Source organism: Vidua macroura, assembly GCF_024509145.1.
Source record: "Vidua macroura isolate BioBank_ID:100142 chromosome W unlocalized genomic scaffold, ASM2450914v1 whyW_random_scaffold_30, whole genome shotgun sequence".
Taxonomy (NCBI): domain Eukaryota; kingdom Metazoa; phylum Chordata; class Aves; order Passeriformes; family Viduidae; genus Vidua; species Vidua macroura.
This window is the reverse complement of record NW_026530534.1, coordinates 2,606,174-2,613,061: the sequence shown is the minus strand read 5'-3', so window position 1 is coordinate 2,613,061 and position 6,888 is coordinate 2,606,174. Positions and strand designations below refer to the sequence as shown.

The 6,888-nt window shown below is 46.0% G+C and overlaps 1 long non-coding RNA gene across 1 annotated transcript; it reads right to left on the bottom strand.

Moving 5' to 3' along the window:
* Window positions 1-222: 222 nt before the first annotated feature.
* On the bottom strand, window positions 223-6,651 carry LOC128822708 (uncharacterized). Its single transcript, XR_008441571.1, has 2 exons — window positions 5,812-6,651; window positions 223-1,028 (listed from the first exon to the last, which is right to left on the bottom strand). It is a non-coding gene; the product is annotated as an uncharacterized LOC128822708 (long non-coding RNA).
* Between the last annotated feature and the right edge of the window lie 237 nt (window positions 6,652-6,888).

Below are 6,888 nucleotides of genomic sequence, written 5' to 3'. Positions count from 1 at the left end.
ATTCCAATTCTTTTGATGAACAAACAAGTTACCACAGTTTATCACAATCCCCCATTTTCTCTTTTACCATTTTGTTCATCAAATCGCTTTGCTGCTTCGTAGGCTAGAAGTAAAGTGTTCAGCATTGTCCTGACTAGAAACACCACTAGGACAGAGCAATAGAAAGCTAATAATTTGCCAATAAGGGTGGAGTCCTAGCCTTGTTTTTGTTACGTAATATCCTGTTTTCCCCTTTTTGGCTTGCTGCTCCCTTGGTGTTTCGGAGGCACTTAGACTGGTCCTTTGAGGGATCCTAGTACTCGGCTGGCAATAGTTGGAGCATTTCAGCATTGTTCCACTTAGAGGGGGCTTGGCCTTTTCCTCTCTGCCTCGCTCGCCGACTCGGGTGCTTCGAGCCGCGAGGTAAACCATCTTCTCGGCAGCAGCAGTACTCGCCTGAGCGTCCCCTTTTCCGCTCCTGCCTAGCCTTGTACTGTTCCCAGTTCTTATCTTTGACCAGAGGTGGGTTGCAAGGAATCCCCTTCAGTTCCTTTCGACAACACCCTTTTATTATCTGAGCAGCAAATGGAGTGGGCTCGTTAGTATGAAAACAAGAATATTTCCCACCACTCAGATCCAAAACTGACCCACCGATTTTCCAATTCTCCTATCCTTAGCACAGTTTCAGTTAGTTTTCGCTGAGTTTTATAGCACTCAGTACAAACCCCAATTGGTGGTCTTCCCCTCTGGCAATGGACCCACCACCGTTCTTGGCAAATTTTACATATAAAGCACACAAAAGGATAACAATCTCCACAACCTTCCTTATTACCAATCACTATATAGTCTTTAGCTAGTTTGTAATTGTATCCCTTTGCTTCCCCTTATGGTTGATTTGGATAATGTCCACAGAGTTCATTAGTTTTTCTTAAGAGTCACTTTCAAGTTCCCAGGCTGGCTAGTCACTCTCCACTGGTTATTTGTGGCAACCGGGCCTTTCACTCGGCTGGCGTGAGTCCACCCCTTTTCGGCTGTCCTGACTGCCGTTTCTGTGGTAAGCAAAACAAGAAAAGGACCTTCCCAGCATGGAGTTAAGGAATCTTCCTTCCAAGACTTAATAAGTACTTGATCCCCTGGTTTTATCTTATGGATTGTGATATCCAGAGGTGGTCTCTGGGCCAACTCTCCTTTCTTCCTCAATTCCTGCCTTCTGCTCAAAATTTGGGTGATGTAGAATTTAATATGAGAATCTTTTAGGCAGGGGTGATCTGTGGGGGCTTCCATATCATAAGGCATTCCAAATAGCATTTCAAATGGGGAGATCCCCACATCAGTTCGGGGTTGAGTTCGAATGTTCAATAAGGCATGAGGTAGGCACTTAACCCATGACATTTTTGTTTCCAGCATTAATTTTGTGAGTTGTTTTTTTTGTTGGTTTTTTTTTTTTTTTTTTTTTTTTGTTTGTTTGTTTTTTTTTTTCCATACATCTTTCCCACCCTCCCCGAGCTCTGTGGATGCCATGGGGTGTGATATTTCCATTGAGTTCCCAAAGCTGTCAGGACATCTTTTGCAATTTTAGAGGTGAAATGGGGGTCCCCGGTCCGAGTCTAAATACTCAATTAATCCATACCGGGGGATAATTTGCTCTAATAATACTTTTACCACAGTGTTCGAAGTAGCTCAGGCCGTAGGATAAGCTTCCACGTAATGGGTTAAGTGGTCTACCAATACCAATATATATTTATACCTCCCCACTTTTGGTAATTCTGTAAAATCTATTTGTATATGTGAAAAGGGTCGTTGTGCCAGTTTCCTTCCACCCATTGGTCTTTCTCTTAATTGTTGTTTATTTATTCTTTGACAGGTTAAACATTGTTGGGTTACCTGTTTTGCAAGATTATCGACCCCTATGCACATATATTTAATTGCAAATTGGTCAACCAGGGCTTGAGTTCCCCAGTGGGTTTTCTCATGGATTGCTTGCAGGACCCTCATTGCCATTCCTTTTGGGAGTACCTCCCGCCCGTCCGGTAGTATCCACTTGCCTCCCTCTTTTTCCTTCACCCCCATTTGGTTTAATTTTTGTTTTTCCTGTACCATGAAGGCTAACACATAGTTAATGGGTCCATGGAACCAGCAATGTTTCTCTTGGGGGTCTTCACAGGCGCACTCATGATTAATGAGTCCATGGAACCAGCAATGTTCCTTTTGGGGGTTATCACAGGCACACTGTATCAAATCAATCCCGTATGCATCCCAACAAGCCCAACATGGTTCTTCCTCTAAGTCAGCTCCACAAGTGGAGCAATTTTTCCCTTTGTGCAACCCCCCCCTTATATGGTTTTAAACTCATTAGAGCTGCCTTTTTCGCCTCCTGGTCGGCTAAGTTATTTCCCCGTACTGAGTTTCCCATCCCCACTTGATGTCCTTTTACATGAACAATGGCTATTCTTTCCGGACCTCTCAAGGCCTGGAGCACTTTCCGAATTAATTCCCCATGTATCAACCCCTTTCCCTGTGAATTGATAAGTCCCCTTTCTTCCCAGATTTTTCCAAATATATGAACCACCCCATAAGCATATTTTGAATCAGTATAAATGGTCCCAACCTTTCCTCTTAGCAGTTCTAAAGCTCTGAGCACTGCATACAATTCACATGCTTGTGCTGACCAGCTGGGGCTAAGAGGACCAGAATCTATTTTCTTAAAAATTTTTCCCATCCACAATATCATACCCAGATTTCCTTTTCCCTTCAAGGACCCGAGAGGATCCATCTACATAATATCGATATCCTTCTTCTAATTCCTCCTCTTCGAGGTCTGGTCTTATTTTTGTTTGTTCCTCTATTTGCAAAAGACAATCATGAGTTAGTCCCACAACTGGTTCCCCATATAGAAACTGGGCTGGATTTTGTAAGCTTGTGGTTTCAATACTTAACCCAGGAAAAGAAATTAGGATGCCTTCATACTTTAGGAGTCTGGCATCTGTTATCCATTTATCCGCTTTTTGTTGTAGTACTCCACGGATGTTATGAGGAGATAAAACCTTCAGTTCACTCCCAAAAGTTATCTTTCCTGCTTCTTCTACCAAAAGGGCAGCAGCCACTATCGATTGCAGACAGGCAGGCCACCCTCGGCTAACAGGATCGAGAAGCCTTGAGAGATATGCCACTGGTTTCTTTCCTCCAGCCCATTCCTGGGCTAACACCCCGTACGCCACCCCTTCATTGACATTAATGAATAAAAAGAATGGTCTTTTTAGATCCGGGAGGCTGAGAACCGGGGCATTGACCAATTCAGTTTTTAATGATTTTAACCGGGTCTCCTCCTCGGAGCTCCATTTTAATAGCCCATCTGTTGTTAATTTTTCATACAGAAATTTAACTTTCCCACTAAAATTTTCAATCCATTGTCTGCAATACCCAAAAAGTCCCAGTAACTGTCGAACCTGCCTTTTAGTTTTTGGAGCTTCCAGGGAAAGTATTCCTTGGACTCTATCAGTATCCAATTTCTTAGTCCCCTGAGTCAGCCAGTGTCCGAGGTACTTAACTTCCTCTTCCACAAATTGTAATTTCGACTTTGAAACTTTGAGTCCCTTAAGGCTTAAATAATTTAGGAGTTTTTATAGTTTCTTCCCTTACTCTTTACCAGCAGGATGGGGGTATTGAAAGGGGACATGCAGGGTTCTAAAAGTCCCTTTTCCAAAAGTCTCTTTATTTCTGTTTTTAGTCCTTCCCTCCCCTCTTTGGGTATGGGATATTGCCGAATCCTGACAGGGATTTCTGGGTTCCTGATAGTTACCTCAAAGGGTTCAATATTTAATTTCCCCACACTGTCGGGGGTATACCAAACTTCTGGGTTAATCTTTTTTTTTTCGTCTTCAGCCCAGAAAGGATATTGTTTTACTGTTAGTTCTCCCTTTTTTGCCTCTATCCCTATCCCCAACTCGACCATCAAATCTCTCCCTAATCGATTATAATCTGCTTCTGGAACTAGTAAAAATGACCCAATTCCTAATTTAGAATCACTTTCTAAGAGTACATCCTTAATTACAGGTACTCCAAAGGGTTCCCCTTTGGCCCCAATCACCTGTATTATTTCAGGTGAAACCTTACACTCTTGGGGAAGGGTCTGGACGGTTGATCTCTCCGCCCCTGAGTCCACAAGGAACTCATATTCTTTTTGCTGGGGACCTATCTTTAATTTTACCAGGGGCTCTGTTCTTTCTCTTGTCCCCAGCAGATAGAGCCCCCGATCCCCCTAATCTTCTTTGAACTGTTCCTCATCAGCAATCTTCTGTCGACACTCTCTCCTCATGTGTCCCTTCTTCCCACAATAGAAACAGACAATGCTCTCTCCACCTCTCGACTTCCCTTCAAACCAACTCTCGACTTCCCTTCAAACCAACTTCGCTGGACCTCAGTCCGACCTCTGGACTGACCTCCAGTTCCCCTTTGGGGATTCTGTTGTCCCCTCCCACTGCTGCTAACACGATTCCAGACTGCTTTTTAAAACTCTCATCCTCTCTCCCAACACACACCTTTTGAGCCTCTCACAACAACTCATCCAATCCTCTCGCCTGCCATCCCTCCAACCTCTCCAACTTCTTCCGAATGTCCACCCAAGAATCGACCACAAAATGCACCTTCAAAAGTGTCTCACCCTCTGGGGTATTGGGGTCCACCCCTGAATACAACTGGAAAGCTTTCTTCAATCTCTCCCACTATCCAAAGAGCTGCATATTCGCTCTCCTCTTGGTTAAAGGGCTCTTTGGAGTTAATATATATATATTTAGAGCTTGACAGATCCAATCCTCAAACGACCCAAACACGGGCCAATACAGCTGGTCTTCCCTTATTTGTTTACTCCCCCCAAATTTCCATACAATAATGGATCATTTTAACCTTATCTTTTCCTTTTCTAGAAGGAAAGGCATCCCAATACTCTACCATTAAGCCTAGTGGACTTTCCTCTGGGATCTGAGGAAGTTTTACCGAGATTCTCCCACCCATGGGTTCAGCAGATTTACTTTTTCTCTGACCCATCTTCTAGAGTGCCTTCTCACACTCAACACAAACAATACGACAGTCGCTTCCCCCAATTCGTGGCCCACTCCGTCGCCGGATATGGGAAACACACTACTATGGGGTCCACACTCACTTGGGGAATCTGAGCTGCCAGTTCCCCTCTCACACACACGTTCGTATTCGCTGCACTCCAGGACTCCCACCCCTGACCGAGCGACCGGGCGGACCGGACTACTCACGTCTTTCTGGCGCCTCCATTTCTCGACCGGGGCTTCGCCCTGTGTGTCTTCTTATTCACTTCAATCACCCCGGGACTACACACCCCTAAACGACTCTTAAAGACCCCGTTTCCGGGGTCGAGGCTTTGTCCCTTTCACATGCACTCCGGAGCCCGCTTGTACGGGGGCCCACCGTCTTTTTCACACGCACACACATTCCGGAGCCCGCTTGTACGGAGCCCACCGAGCACATACACTTATACTAAATTAGTAAGCCGAAACTTGGGGAAGTTTCTCCGGGGATCCCCCGCCCCAGGAACTTTGACGCAGTCCACCTCCGCGTCTGGGTTAGGCCCGCTTGCTCTCCTCCTAACCCAGGAGCCTCCCCACCGAGGGTAACTCGACGCCGAGGGGGGTGCAGCTTCCCCCCTCCTACGTCCCCCAACCCTGGATGCTCTTGGAACATTAGTCCCTCAATCCAGCAGGTTTGAATCAACCCTGGATGCTCTTGGAATATTAATCCCTCAATCCAGCAGGTTTTAATCAACCCTGGAAAAAGGAGGCCCACCACCCACCGGGGGCTACTTACGCTTCCTGCGTGTTCACTCTTCCGCGGTTCTTCGTGCACAAAGATTAACGGGGGTACCTTTGCTTGCTACTGAGTTTTAGGTTCGTCGGTAAAGGCCCAAGGAGGAAGCCCCCCCTTAGGTCCACCGCAAAAAGGCGGTGGGGCGCCTCACCCTAGTGGGGCCTCCCTCCCGGGTTTCCTTTATCCGAGTCACGGCACCAGATTGTGATAAATTGAGGCGAATAATTTGATTCAGCCTTTTTAAGGTCAATTAGAATTTTATTAATTACAGCAAGCAGTAGCAAGCAAAACAGCGCTGGGTGGGTAGGGGTCTCCTAACCGCCCCTCCTGCAGTGTCCCACACTGCAGTGCCCCACACCCCACTCCCTTATTCAGTTTCTTTTTATAGTTTCTTGGAGGTTTCTTCATTCGTGTCTTTTGCGATAGCGGTGTGCGTAGCTTGAGCATCTCTCTGCGTCGTTTCTGCATTGTGTCGAGGCAGGTGATCGCTGATTTCACAATCGGCTCCGGACAGTGATGGGCGTACCTGGAGCACTCCTACGTTGTCTAGTCCGGTAGCCGTTGCCTGGTGGTCGCTGATTTCATAATCAGCTCCGGCCATCCCCCGACATCCTTAGCCTGTGTCTGCAAAAAAGCTACGAAAAGCTCCCTATATGGTGATTAATCATACTTGTGATCTTGCGGTTTTGCAATATGTCTATAGCCTTGCGGTTTGTAGCAGTTGCTTTTTTATTGTCCTCCCCTATCTCCTAACAAGCAGGCTAGTCCCTTATACTTTAATTTTTATATTTCCTCCTTTAATATTCCAATTCTTTTGATGAACAAACAAGTTACCACAGTTTATCACAGACACACTGAGAGCGAGGAGCAGCCCCTTGTACTGGGCAGGCATGAGTGGTGCCAAGATCCCCAAAACCAGGGTGGAATTTTATATTGCCGGGAAAACCTCCCCTGCCCCCGCCCCAGGCATCCTGCTCCTGTTCGCAGAGCGGGACAAGCGGGGTCCTGTTGTGATAAGTTAGAGAAGACTCTTTGTTCATCAAGACAGAAAGGAGAAGCCTTGTGTAGATAACAGAA